This window comes from Rattus norvegicus, chromosome 10 (genome assembly GCF_021556685.1).
Source record: "Rattus norvegicus strain SHRSP/BbbUtx chromosome 10, alternate assembly SHRSP_T2T, whole genome shotgun sequence".
NCBI classification, from domain to species: domain Eukaryota; kingdom Metazoa; phylum Chordata; class Mammalia; order Rodentia; family Muridae; genus Rattus; species Rattus norvegicus.
The window spans coordinates 46,552,736-46,567,167 of NC_141543.1; the positions used below are offsets into that span (position 1 = coordinate 46,552,736).

The 14,432-nt window shown below is 41.1% G+C and overlaps 1 long non-coding RNA gene across 6 annotated transcripts in view; it reads left to right on the top strand.

The window, feature by feature from the left end:
* Positions 1 to 12,609, top strand: part of LOC102553022 (uncharacterized) — a 63,688-nt gene extending 51,079 nt beyond the window's left edge. For 2 of the 6 annotated variants that reach the window (XR_015631222.1, XR_015631226.1), the window contains 2 exons: positions 6,146 to 6,356; positions 12,201 to 12,525. This is a non-coding gene — a long non-coding RNA (uncharacterized LOC102553022). Of the gene's footprint in view, positions 1 to 6,145; positions 6,357 to 12,200 lie in introns of all 6 variants that reach the window. The other 4 variants (XR_015631221.1, XR_015631223.1, XR_015631224.1 and 1 more) reach the window with 4 other exon arrangements.
* The last annotated feature ends 1,823 nt before the right edge of the window (positions 12,610 to 14,432 follow it).

Sequence of the window (14,432 nt, forward strand, 5' to 3'; positions counted from 1 at the left end):
AAGGACTTTGAGATGTCTTTTCATTTGTTAGATTCTTTCTGTGCTATCTGTCCCTTTAATACAGTCTGTTATGTAGCTACTTCCTGTTTCCATCACCTATTTGTTTGCCCGAATTCATGTTGGTCTGAGCAGTGGCAGGTAAGCAAACCAAGAGTAAGATGTGAGAGGTGGAGATATAGCTCAGCTAGTAGAGCTCCTATCTACCCTGCATATGGCCCTGGATTTGATCCCCAGCACTGTATAACACAACTAATATTGTAGTACACATAAATGACCCTCAAATCTCCACTAGGGAACTCCTACAGTGGATAAACACTTCCAAAGAAGCATTAGGATACAAAGTTAATGCACAAAGCAGAAGCCTTCCTAAGTACAAATGACAAATGGACTGAGAAAGAGATCAGAGAAACAGCACCTTTCACAATAGCTTTGAAATATCTTAATGATCAAAATACCTGAATGAAACTCTAACAAAGCAAGTGATAGATGTGTATAATAAAAATGTAGTCCATTGAAAGGAGAAACTGAGGAGGGCGTTAGAAGATGGAAAGGTCTTCAATGCTTGTGTGTTGGTGGGATTAATATTGTGAAAAGCAAAATCCTACCAAAAGTAGTCTACAGAGCCAAGGCAATCCCCATCAAAATTTCAACACAATTCACAGAAATTGAAGGGATAATTTTTAGCATCACGTAGAAAAACAAAGACCTAGGATAGCCAAGAAAGTCCCAAATAATAAAAGAACTGCTGGAGGTACCACCGCTCATGAGTTCAAACCATGTTTTGTACTAAAGAGCTATAGTAATAAAAAGTGTGGTACTGGCATAAAACCAGACATTTTAATCAATAGTATTGAATGAAGATCCATACATAAGTCCACACACCTATGGGCACCTGGTTTTTGTTAAAGAAACCACAAATACAAACTGAGAAAACAAAAGGCGGCATCTCAACAAATAGTGCAGGTCAAACTTATGAGCTGCATGTAGAAAGATGCAAATAGATCCATATTTATCACCCTGTTCAAAATTCAACCTCCAAATGTGTCAAGGGCCTCAACGTAAGTCTTTATTCGCTAAATCTGATAGAAAAGGGGGAAAAGGCCTGGAACTTATTGGCACAGAAAAATGCTGTCTGAATAGGACAAAGATAGCATAGGCACTAAAAAAATAATTAATTGGATCTTATGAAACTGAAAAGCTTCTATATGGAAAAGGATACTATTATACAGACAAAGCATCAGGCTACAGAAAAAGGGAAGATCTTTGTTGACACCACATATGAGAGAAAGTTACTACCTAACTATATAAAGAACTCAAAAAGCTGAACATGAGGATCTGCAGGATGACACAAGGCAACAACATGACAACCTGATCACCCTGATGAGAATTCAATATTCATGATGTTATAGAAGCTAGAGACCTCGAACCTGACTGACAATGAATTGTAATTGATTCATTGCAATGAACACTTACAAGTGAAGATGTCTGGGCAGAGGAGTGTACTGTGGGTCACACTGTGATACACTGCAGTTTCCACTACAAGATTTTTTTCTATTCTTTGCTTTGTTTTTGTTCATTTGTGTGTTTTATTTTAGAAGGACATTCCCAAGGGTAGAGGTCTGTTATGAGGAGACAGGGAGATGAGTGGGACCAGGGTTTCTGCTGTGAAACTCAGAGGGCAATAAAAAGCTTGGAAAAGAAACAAGACAAAGAATCCAGTGTAAATAATGGAGTACAGAACTAAACAGAAAGTTTTCAGAAGTTGAAGCATGTGTGGCTGAGAAACACTTAAAGAGATGTTCAGTATTCTTAGGCATCAGGGAAGTGCAAATCCAAACTACCTTCGATCAATAAAACAAATGACAGCTCATGCTGGAGAGGATATAGGGTAAGAGGAGCACTTCTCCATTGCTGTTGGGAATGCAAACTAGTACAACCATCAGTGTCATAGTTCTTTGGGAAGTTAGGAATAGAGCTGCTTTGAGATCCATCTCTGTTCAATTAGTTTTGTGGGAGTTGTCTTCAGAAATAGGGCCTTACTGTAAGTTTGCAGAGAACAGCCAGTAGCTTTGTCAATAACCCAGGTTGTTGTGGGTTTTGATAAGGCCCCTTTGGAGACCAACTCAATTAGATGTAACCCATTCCAGACAGGTTTCATTGGGTGACAAGATATTTCTAACTGAGGCTTGTCTCCCCATCATTTGATGATTCGATTTAGATTTCTTTCATATAGGCATATATTTTCTGAAACTTCTACTGTGTTAGGTTCAATATAACTGCCTCAAGTTGCCCTTAGTTTTAGCTGTCCCTCCCTACACACTCCTTAAAACAACCCTGCCCTCTTCTTCCCTGTTTGATCTTCCTGTTCCAGTTGACCCCAATCACCAGTTTATCCATAACTGTCTATTCTATTTCTCCCTCCTAGATAGATCCCTGTCCTCCAATCCCCTACTCTCTAACTAACTTCTGTGGTTATACAGATGGTAGCCGGGTTACTGAAGATTTAGTAGATATCATCCACATGTAAAGGAGTATGTGCCATGTTTGGTTTTGGGGTATGAGTTGCCTCACTCAGGATGATTTTCCCCCAGCTCTATCCTTTTATCTGTGAATTCATGACTTTTGTTAACAGCTGGGTAATATTTCATTGTGTAAATGTCCCTGAATTCCTTTATCCTCTAATCTACTAATGAACATCTAGGTGTCTCAAAGTTTATATCCAGACTGCTCTTTGCATGACTGCGACAATCCTGGAGGCCACTCAAATGGGCAAGTTAGTAAACTCCAGTGAAGGTCAGAAGGCAGATATTCTAGGCTTTATGAACTGAAGGGTAAAACTGAGAATATTATGGAGTTACTCAGAGAACATATGAGAAGTAATTTCTACAAAGCTATTGATAATAAAGTTAAAAGTAACTGTTAATCATAAGGATTGGATTATTGTGAAGGATAATACATTGCCACCCTGGGCTTCAAAACTACACTCTTTATCATCAAATTGGTTACCACTTCTCACCTGTGAAAGCCATGTGATTTTCATTCTACTACATACTTATTTCTTTAGAAAACAATTTTTATATTTATTTGAGAATTCATTCAATAAATTTTGATCACATTCACTACCTTTCCTTTCCCAACCCTTCCTTTTTTCACACCCCTGTTTCTGTTGTACATCTTTGTCCATCATCTCATGGGTGTGGATGGTCAACTTACCAAAGGCCCTTAAAGAAGCCTGCCTCACCAACCTCCAGCAGTCAGAATTGTTCCTTTGTTTAAGCAGGAGCCTTATGAGCCTGCCCTCTCCATGTTGGAATGTTGAATGGTTTTATCTTGTGCAGATCTTGTACAGTAAACCACAGCTGCTGTGAGAGTCATGAGTTCAGTGGTCATGGCAGGCATGCTTTGTCCTGGCTGACCTCAATCTCTTGCTGTTACACCTTTTCTCTCTTTTATTCATAATGATCTCTGAGACATATAGTGTGAAGACCCAGTTTAGTTTACAGCACTTATAAAAAGAGGAGGTAGCCTATATATGACTGATAGCGAACACTCTCGAGATACCAATAAGGTATGTATGCATGGGTATAATTATGGTCTATTTTTTTCAGACTTATACAAGTAGAAACTTTGTCCTGACATGTTTTGTATGGTACTAGTTTCAGTCCCATTAAAGCAAATAAATGTTGACTCTGTTTTCATGAGATAGTCACAATGTGCAATAAAAGCCCATGGCCTGCTATTGTAATTATTAATGCTTAAAAGATTAAACAGAATAGAACAGATTATAAAGGTCAATATATATGGCAAGTGGGGTTTGGTTTGGTAATTTGGGAAAGGGATGTTAGATATGTATGTATGACCCTAACATAGGCTTTCTTTATGGGTCTCAATGCAACATATACAAGAAATTGATTCAGAGACATCTCTCTAAAAATATGATCAGAGTGGTATCTTCAAGATTCAGGCAAAGAACTAGCATTGCTGGGTTCCTTCAATGGGTATAAAATCATGTTAGTGTCTATGTCGGTGTATTGCATGGTCTATATAGAGAGTGATCAGACAGAAATTATACAATTTGGTTATATAACAACCTCATGTTGCGTCAGCTGTTTTATGAATCCACCTATGTATTTAGAGCATGGTTTATTTTTTGCAATTTTTAAAAAATACTTAGTATTCTAATTTACAATGTGGAAAGAGTTTAGGAATTATGTCTGCGAATAGTGAGCTTGAATCATTCTGAGCAAGAGTTGATTTCTCCTTAGGCTGGGTGGCATGGTCCATATCTCAGAACAACCCTACTCCATTTTCTTCCTCCCTCTTTTCCTCTTAGGCGACCCAGGGGGAAAAACCCATCTGATAATTACACCCAGCTTTACGAACAATATCAAATAGCCAAAGGCCCACAGGCTTGTAGGGAAGGGTGGAAAGAACAGACTGCTTCTGGCTTCCATGATCCTAGAATCATGCTTAAGAAAGTTTTATTGGGCATCTCATTCTAAAATGATCCTATCCTTCCCACCTTCCTATCACATGGGTAAAAAATACAATCACTACTTTATCCTAGATAGCTATGTGAAACAAAACCTCGCTATAAGCTCAACCCTGTGTATTTCTCCTCTCTTCTGCACCCCCTTTCTCCTCTTTATTGATTATGCTTCCATGCAGCACATCAGATCCAGAGACCCCAACATCCTAGGCAAATGCCTTACCCTTAGATGCCAACCTATTCCTTCCCATGAAGTACGAGGTGGTAACTAATCATATGTTACCCTTCAGGTTTACAAGAGATTCATTGAACTCTTTTAAATGAATTTTGAAATATTATTGAAATATTGTTTTAGTTTTTTAGGAGAGTGTGTGTGTGTGTGTGTGTGTGTGTGTGTGTGTGTGTGTGTGTGTGTCATGTATGTAGTACCCAAGGAGGTCAGAAGAAGGCATCAGATCACCTGGAACAGGAGTTACAGGCAGTTGTGAGTGATTTCATGTGGGTGCTGGGAGATGAACTCTGATCCCCAGCAAGACCAGCAAGTAGCCTTAACAGTTGAAGCATCTACACAACCCAACCATGACAGTTTTTTTTTTAAGTATTTTTAGTCTGGCAATCTGCAGTCCCCAGAAAGAGATGTGGCCTCAAAAGTTTAGCTGCTTGTAACTGGGAACAGATGACGGTGGAGAGCAGGTTGTTCTCCACTCTTCTCCACAGGCTTGCAGTGGTTTGAATGCAGGTTGTTACCCATGGGAACTTTGCACTGTAAGTCTTTTATGTAAAGACACAACTTTATCCTACTATGACTTTATCATATTATGAAGATTTCTTGAGATGCTGGATACCGTTCTATATAATAAGGCCACCAGAGGGGTACCGCTTGAGGTCTTTCAGTGGAGACACAGGCTAAGAACAAGGAGAATGCCCCCCAAAGATTTACAAAAAGGCTATTTTAGAAACCCCTTAGCAATTTTTCCTTTATCTCTTTGCAGAACTCCTCTGTGAACTTTATTTACTCCTGGTGAGATGCTATTAGCCGGATGTCAATTGATTAATGAAAGAGCCTTCCTTGGTATCTTAATTACTGGTTATAAAATAAGCCCCAGTTAATAAAATAATGATCTGAAAATTATACAGATATTGCCAGTCATTGTTGGGCATTTGGAAAGAATCATGCACTTTATTTCTTTAAAAGTTGGTGTTTAATGAGCACTGGAAAAAACACAATTTAAAAGCTTCCTTCCTGATATCATTTAATTGTAAATTTAAAAATTTTTAAAAATATTTAATCACTTGAAAAACATCACTTAATGAAGGGAGGGGTGACAGAGCTAGCTAACAGGCAAGGTGGTAGAGAAAGTTGGCAGGGAATTAGCCTGATGGCAGAAATATGAGGGTCACGGTCAATGCTGCCCTGTAAGCAGTGGGCATCACATTGTCAAATGACGGGCTGTGTGCATCCTAAGCAGCAGAGACTAATTACTCGACAAGGAGTCTAGCAACACTGGCCTATGAACTTATCAGGGGAATCTGATAGGGTATCCAGGGAAAGGAAAACCATGTCTCTAATTAACACATCAAAGCTATGTACCTATTAAATTAGAAATGTACTCACTGTGAGGAACATTTGGTCTAACACGCTGCTTCTTTTCTTAGAGGCAAAGGTAACCATTACCTTCAATACTGAAATCTTTCCACAAGACCCTGAAGCTTAGAGTATATCCACAGTCTTTGCAGTTGCACTAGAAATGATATGGTGTCCAGTGATGTGCCCAACTGCAGAGCAACCCTGTGCACCTTCTACAAGTTGGAGACTGGACTCCTTCCTCTATGCTGGTCCAAGATCTGGAATGTGACAACTGTTAAGGTTTGTGTCAGGTCTGAAATGTGGGCATGACTGTTTGTAGTGGACTTTGCCCTGCAGGTTACCTCCCTCAGCCACTTTTGGGCATTGGAGACTGAAGAATAACCTGAGACAGAGTGCTATCTGTCTCACCCATGGTGGTATTAGGAGTGACCCACTTTGATGTACACATGATGATGATGATGATGATGATGATGATGATGATGATGATGACAACGACGACGACGATGATGATGATTGCTGTTTGCTGAAGTTTAGGGACATAATTTGAGCACATTTTCAAAAATGTCTCAAGATATCGGCATGCCCTACCATCTTAGGTCAAACAAGGACTCCAGGGCACAGAGAACTCTGATGACTATTATCTGAATTCATAGAATTCATAGACTAGCTTAAAATGCTGCTGTTTTACTAGAGCAATGTTCTTTCTGCTGAAATGAGTGATTTATTGCAGACAAGGATGTGAGAAAGAAAGCAAGGACCTCTGTACAATGCTAAGTGGGAACATAAATGAGGTTAGCCACTCCAGAAATTGGTATGGGAGGTTCTCAAAAACTTAAAAATAGGACTGGTAAGATGGCTTGGCTAGTAAAATTCTTGCTGTGCAAGCACAATGACTGGAGTTTGAATGCCCAGAACATATGTGGCCCTGGGCTGTGTAACAGATCGGTTATTCCAGTTCACCTAAGAGATAAAAGATAGAAATGAGAGAATCCCTGGAAGTTCAAGGGCCAGCTAGCCTGGTGTACACCATGGCAAACGATACAGAAACCTTGTCTTAACAAGACGGAAATTGAAGACTGACAACCAAGGTGTACAGGGTTTTCCTCCAAGGTTACATGTGTGCCATGGCTTGCTCATACCTGCATTTATTAACATGTACATGAATGAATACATCATGTACCTACACACATTATATCCATACATACACATACCAAATTTTAAAAATTAAGAAGAAACTAAACATAGAAATACCATATGATCCAGGCATCCAATTATTGGGTATATTGCTGAAGACTCTTAGTCAGAACACGACACAGCTTCTCTTCCTCCCCTTCCGCCCGCCTCTCCTCCCACCCTCCTCTCTTCCTGCCCCCTGACACTTTGTGTCCTCGTATTCTTTCTCTCTTTGCCCGAGCTATTGGCAGTCATTTGCTGATAAGGAGGAAGAGCCATTTCTCCTTTGGGTACTTATCAAAGGGCAAGATGCCCATGACACACTGAATAACCCCATACTCATGGGAACACTCAATGGACTCGGGGAATTATTAATAACAACAAAAGAGGCAGACATGAAGTTGAGAGAGTCCCAGGGCTGAGACTCCTGAAGAAGTTGGAGGGAGTTGTATGGATGAATAGGATTGATATATAATATTGTATAAACTTCTAAAGAAATTTCTCAAAATACAATTAAAATATAGAAGACAGTATAGAATAATTCCCTCTGCAAATTTCCCTAGTAACAGAGAGAGAGAGAGAGAGAGAGAGAGAGAGAGAGAGAGAGAGACAGAGACAGAGACAGAGACAGAACAGAGAGAGACAGAGAGAGACAGAGAGAGAGAAGGAGGGAGGGAGGGAGGGAAGGAGAGACAGACAGACAGGGAGAATGGTGAACCTAAAGCAATTACTAGAGCTGTAGAGATAGCTCAGTGGTTTAGAACACTTGTTACTCTTGCAGAAGACTTGAGTTCTGTTTCTATCACCCACATTGGGCCATTTTCAACTACCTGTAACTCTTACTAGATGGGTGCTGAATTCACATGCACATACTCACACAGAGACACATAACTACAAATAAAGTATCTCAAAACTTAAGTCAGTTACTCTTCCTTGCTCAGTCTCCTAAACCAGATTTCATATACCTATTAACTCAGATTCACAATCTCCAAGTGATAATTATGATGTTGGTGGTGGTGATGGTGATGATAAAGAAAATATTCAAGACAAAAGAGATAATTCTGGAATCAGGCAAGATCTTTACCTAAATTCCACTTACGATAGAGCAGCATGAATAGAGAATGTCTGATTTCTAGAGCCATCGGGTCCTGCCTGACAGAATCAATCTGAATGCTTTGAGGAAAGCTCTAGACTGATTCTAAAGCTGCCCCCTGACCTGTGAGGCACTCTTCCTTCACCCTTTCAATGAGCCATCCCCAGGAAGTCAGATAGAGCTTGCCTCCCTCTTTTGCCTTCCCAGATCATTAGATCATTAATTGGTTTATTAAGAAGAAATTCCCTGCGATACAAGACTCCTTCCATCTGACTTAGCAATTGGTACCTCAGGGCTATTAAAGAAAGCAAGCATCCCCTGAAGCATCCAACATTTATCATCATTTTCCTCAGCAAGTGAGACTTGAAGGACCCATCAACTCTCTGTTCTCTTCTCTAATAAGCTATAGGGATGGCCTGAAGTGCTCAGAGGAGGGAGCAATTAAATTCATTGATTGGCAAGATAAAATTTCAGAAGGTTGGTAGAGGGCTAGGAGTATCTCCATTATTTAGCCTCCCTTATATAATCTAGTCACCCTACTAGACCTGAGCATTGCTGATTGGGATAAAGGACGGAATGGAACTGGAATTTGCATCATTCTCTCCCCTGATCCTCCTCATGACTATCTATTTGTGTTCCGTAGACATCCTTTGGTCCACACAAACCACACTTGCCAGAGAAGCCCATCATTGTCAAGTTATAGCCAGGTATCACATAGGCAGTCATGGAATGATAGAAAAACCTCTTAGACCAGAAATCAACTCAGAAATTCCAAGATCTCAGGCCCTCAGCTTATAACCCAGAGCAGGGGTCATATGCTAGCATTAAAGGTAACTCTGATTCATTTACATTCCATGATTTAAACACCAGGAAAGTTCATGGACTGATCTTGCCCTTAGATTTTTTTATTTAGCAACTATGGGGAACTGAATTCAGTCTTTTGAGTCTGTGTCTGACAGGCTTTCCCATTTTGCATTATTCTTCAACCATCAGTCAAGGGCATCTCATCCATCATACTTGTGCTGGGTGTTGGCTGAGAGTATTTGTCTAGTTCTTATCCTTAGCAATATGTAGAAAAATGAAGGATAGATACAAAGGAATTTGCTTTTAGAAAAGACTCATGTACATGCTCTGACTTGCTCAGGCAGACATGGTAACTCACATATTACTAAAGGAATAGCCCTCATTCTTAAATACCCATGTGTGCCAGGCACCCTTCTAGCCTCTTCTCTTGCCCCTTCACTTGCTCACAGAATACCTTCTTCTTTATTATTCCCAATTTACAGATGAGGCAATTACGGTATTATCTTCAAGGCATTGTATGCCTGCTTGAAAACAGAAGGTTCCTTGGGAGTATGTGCAAGCTGATTCATGTCTGAGTGATCTTTGAGATGGTTCTCTTGTGGATGGTCTTGTCTGTGATCTCATGCTGTCACCAGCCTTGGCTCTAGACAGGTGTTTCTAGTTCCTTTAAGAAGTCCTACGGTCCAGTGATTAGGTCATCATATCCATCAACCCAATGGAACAAGTGATTGAGGTCCTACTTAGTACCCAGTTCAGGTTCCCTGGATGGCAGGAGATGCACATGTCAAAGATGTGGGGCCTTGCCAAGTTTAATGTAGATGAATTCAACAACATGGTAGCTGAGAAGTGGCTCATGCCTTGTGACAGTGATGTCAAAAACATTTCAAGCCACAGTCTCTTGGACAAGTGATAGTTCCTGAACACATTAGTGCTTCTGCTATACTGAAACTATGTTCACCATTAAATCTCCCATCTACTCTAGAAAGAAAGAAAAAGAAAGAACAATTGAGGGTAGGTCAGTCACTGAAACATTATAGAACTTGACCAAGGCCACACAGCTATGAGATATACCGCAACTGTCCTCAGAATCTAGTCACAGCTTCACATGCATAGTGATTCTCATGACAGCAACTCATTGATAATTATTGATAATCAATGTGAAATTGGTATGGTGTGTCCCCACCACCAGACAAACACAGGCAGACAGGGAAGTTCTCCTGAGAAAGGGTATCCCCCATTTTTCTCCAAGCTCAAAAGGCCATCTGATCATGGAGGACTGTTACCTGAATAGTGAGCTTCCCCAACAGTATAATTTGGTTTATAGACTAGAACACTTAGGTCCCCTGCCATTATTAAGGTTACAGGACAGCACTGTATCTTCAGCATTAGGAAGAAAACAGCAGAAGATGGAGAAATATTATAAATGAGCTCTGAAGTTGTAGCTCATTTGTATCCTGTTATTTAATACTTGATTTCCCAAATTTTGTGTATGAGCTTTTACTGTTTCTAACGTAACACGAATTAAGAATTACTGTGGAAATACTGTATCTGCTTGCTCTCAGAACATGACCTCCCCCACACCCACACACACACCCAGCTGGGAACACAAGAGACCAACCAGAGTGGAATGAAGGTCCTAACTCATGGGCATCACTAAAACACACTCAGATTGGAAGATTCTAATTCCCTTGGTATCAAATGAACTGGAGAAGAAGGATGATGTGCAAGACCTAAGCAGGTGATCTAGCTTTGAGCTCGTGAAGTTCCTGCATCAACTTCCTGAGTTCTAGCTTTATAGGCATGAGCCTATACTACACTAGACTCGTAATGATAGATATGGAGAAACTCCATTTCTTACAAACAATTCTAGTGCAGCATGGTGGCTCATGCCAGGAGACTCGAGAGTTCAAGGCCAGTCTGGGATGCTTAAGATGACTTGAAAAAGTAAAATAAAAGAAGGGCATAAAGTATTCTAAGGGGAAATATAGTGAATGTGTGTGTGTGTGTGTGTGTGTGTGTGTGTGTGTGTGTGTGTGTGTGTAACAAAACAGGCTGAGAAGGGAGAGCCATGATATTAGGGCCATCTTTGATGACATAGAGAGATGTGTGTCACGTGTGTGTCCACATGTGTCTGCAGGGGCTCAGCACCTCTGCAGAGGCACAAGGAGGACTGGTTTCCTGTCCTCTTCCTCTGCCTTTTCCTCCTGATAAAAGCCTCATAATTGTGCTATTTACTATGAAAAAGCACCATGATGAAAGTGAGCAGGCATGGAGGCAGGAGCAGGACATGGAAATCCCACCATTAACAGCAAGCACAAAACAGGGAACACAAACTGGAAATGAGGCTAAGTTATATGTTCTCAACACCAGTGGCTTTCTTCTTCCAACAAGGCTGGAATTCCTAAACCTCCCTAAACACTGCTCCCAACTGGGCGCCAACTAACTGTGCCATCACCAGAGCCTGGGGCGGGAGGGGGTGGTGCATTTCTCATTCAAACAACAAAACTCATTGCACTTGCAGTTAGGTTGGCAGCTAGCAAGCCCGAAAGATCCTGTCCCCTCTTCATCTGATAATAGCAGGGTTATAGGTGCATGTGCACACCCACACCTTGTGAATTATATGGGTACTAGGGATCAGACTGCAGGTTCTCATGCTTTCACAAAAAGCACTCCAAGCCTTCTCCCTAACCCTTCACTTTAAAAAAAGGGGGACGAAGGGGGAACTCTGAAAATATTAATGTCATCATTAATTTATGGGAATAAATTACAGGTTAGAATGTCCACCTCTGAAGGCCAGAAACACAAGACCTTCTGGAGACTCATGCTTAGACTGTCTTCTAGGTCCTCAGAGGATGATTGCTCTCTGTGACAATATGCCTGCTATGTGTACTTATCTACCGTTACTATTAGCCCATAAGTTAATACGCTGTACAGAGCATATCTTCAAAAGCAATATGCTAGACTGTGAAATCAAAGAAAGCTAGAAGAGGTGAATTATCACCTTCCAGAGCTGCTGGGATCAAGTAAACAGCAAAGTTATTTATGTCCTCCAGGTGTCCCAGGTCAACCTTGGCATGCTAAGGAAGGAGCTTGTCCTGGAAGATGACTGCTTGGGAGGAACGCATCCGAGTGATGTCCCTCTATCTAGTGCATCGTGTCTGCCAGTGGGATGTTGTTTGCAATAGACCATCACGTACCAAGTCAGCTTTGTCATTGTCCATTCACCCCTCTAGCAGAGGCTGCTAGAAGCTGGCTTCTATTCTGCTGCTTTGACATTGCCAGGTTCTTTCGGTTCCACCATGCTTTGTGTGTTGTATCTGTTACCGATGAAGCTAAACTCCAGATGCCTAAACTGTTAATAGAGGAAGTTTTACAGGATGCCCCAGCTGTTCTCAAGCTCCTGCACTAAAGCATTCCTCCTGCCTCAGCTTAGCTAGTAATCAGGGCCTCAAGTGCACACTGGTAAACCAAGTCTAGGTTCTATTTCTTTTTCTTTCTTTTCTGTTATTTTGCTTTTTAGTTTAATCTTTGGTGTGTGTGTGTGTGTGTGTGTGTGTGTGTGTGTGTGTGTATGTGTGTGTGCAATACAATATTGTAATATGATCATATCCACTCTATTTCTCTTCCAGCTCTTCGTACCCAGTATATCCTCCTCCCAATTTCATGTCATCTCCATCTCCTTTCATTTTAATAACCCACGGGGTCCAGTTAGTGTTGTTGATATGGCATTGGTGTGACCCATCCACTAGAACATGGGCATTTAGCAACCTTATCCTCAAATAAGAATGGCTCTCCCTCTCCTTATGACTTTAATTGTTATAAACTCCTCAGTAAGTGTTAGGGCCTCATGGGTCCCTCCCATACCTGGGCTAGAATGTTAAGCAGAGCAATCGTATGCAGGGAACCCCAGCTGCTATGAGTTCATGAATGCAATGAGCTTATCACATCCCGAAGAAATCATTTCACAGCTCTCCTCCCCATCCTCCTGTACACACTTCCTTAATTCTTGTTTCAGCCTCGATACTGGTTCCATTCCCTCTAGGATGCCAAACACCTGCAAAATCAGGAATATCCCACCTGCAGTGGAATAGATTTTTCTGGCGTTATGGCTCTCACCATTATTAGGGTCTATCTTGTTGAACTATTCACTTGTCTATTTTCTGTCTCCCACTGAATGCTAGCTTTGAGAACACCTGGTTGCTTCCTCCATGGCTAGTGTCCACACTAGTGTTGGAACACAGAAGTTGCTCATGAAAAACATGAGAAAAGAGAAAGTATCTGCACAGCATCTACCTTCTCTGTCCACTGCTTATGAACATACACATTGATTTGATTCTTTCTAGAAGCCTTAAAGACAATGCCATGGCTTCATTTGGAAAGTGAGGTAGCTTCCAGAAATGGAATGTGGAAGAGAAAGCAGGCAAGCACCTAGGCTGTGTCAGAATTCACACGTGACCTACCAAGCCAGGCTGGTTCCACAGTCTGCTCTTGTTCCCTTCCTTATGCACCAGTTTTCTGACAAAGTAAGCAATATAATTCATGACTCTACTTCTGGCCATTTGAACGCATCCAACAGACAGTGAGATCAATACTTGTGTGGCTGGGCTGTCCTCTTCACCCTCAATCGGCCATGTTGCTCCTTTGCAATATTGTTTGCTTTGTTCGAAGCTAAGACTGTCACCTCTAAGCTGAGAGAGAACCAGAGCTCAGGGTGAAGACTGTTTCCATTCGTACCTTACTGTGGTCAAGTATTTATGGTTCATCATTATGTGGACCTAGGCCTGCAGCTACAATACTTTCAATTACAAAATTGGGGGGATTCAGATATTCCAAAGAGTTTATCCAGTGATCGTGTCAGCTGGTTGCTACTTGGGATCTTAAATTGCCACAGGTAGCCTGAAGGTGCGACATGGTCTAGCCCCTCCCTGCTTCTCCTCTCCATCTTTCCGGGAGCCTCCCTTACGTATCTTCTAATAAGTCATTCCTGTATCTATTCTAACACCTTCTTCTTGTTATGGCTTTCTGTCAACATGCCCTCAAGTCATTCTCTCACAGAGAGAGATCAGTAGATCTAGTGTTATTTTAAGGATTTCTCTCAGGGTGAATCTTTCTAGAAAGGTTTTTCTAATCAGTCATACTATACTCTTCTGCCCTGCTCTCGCACTTATTTATCCAGGGTCTATAATAACCAACATATTGTGCATTTCTATAATACTACATTCCATTTTAGTGACTGGTATTTTTTGTTTGTTTGTTTTCTAAAAGATCACCTGCAACTAAGGGAC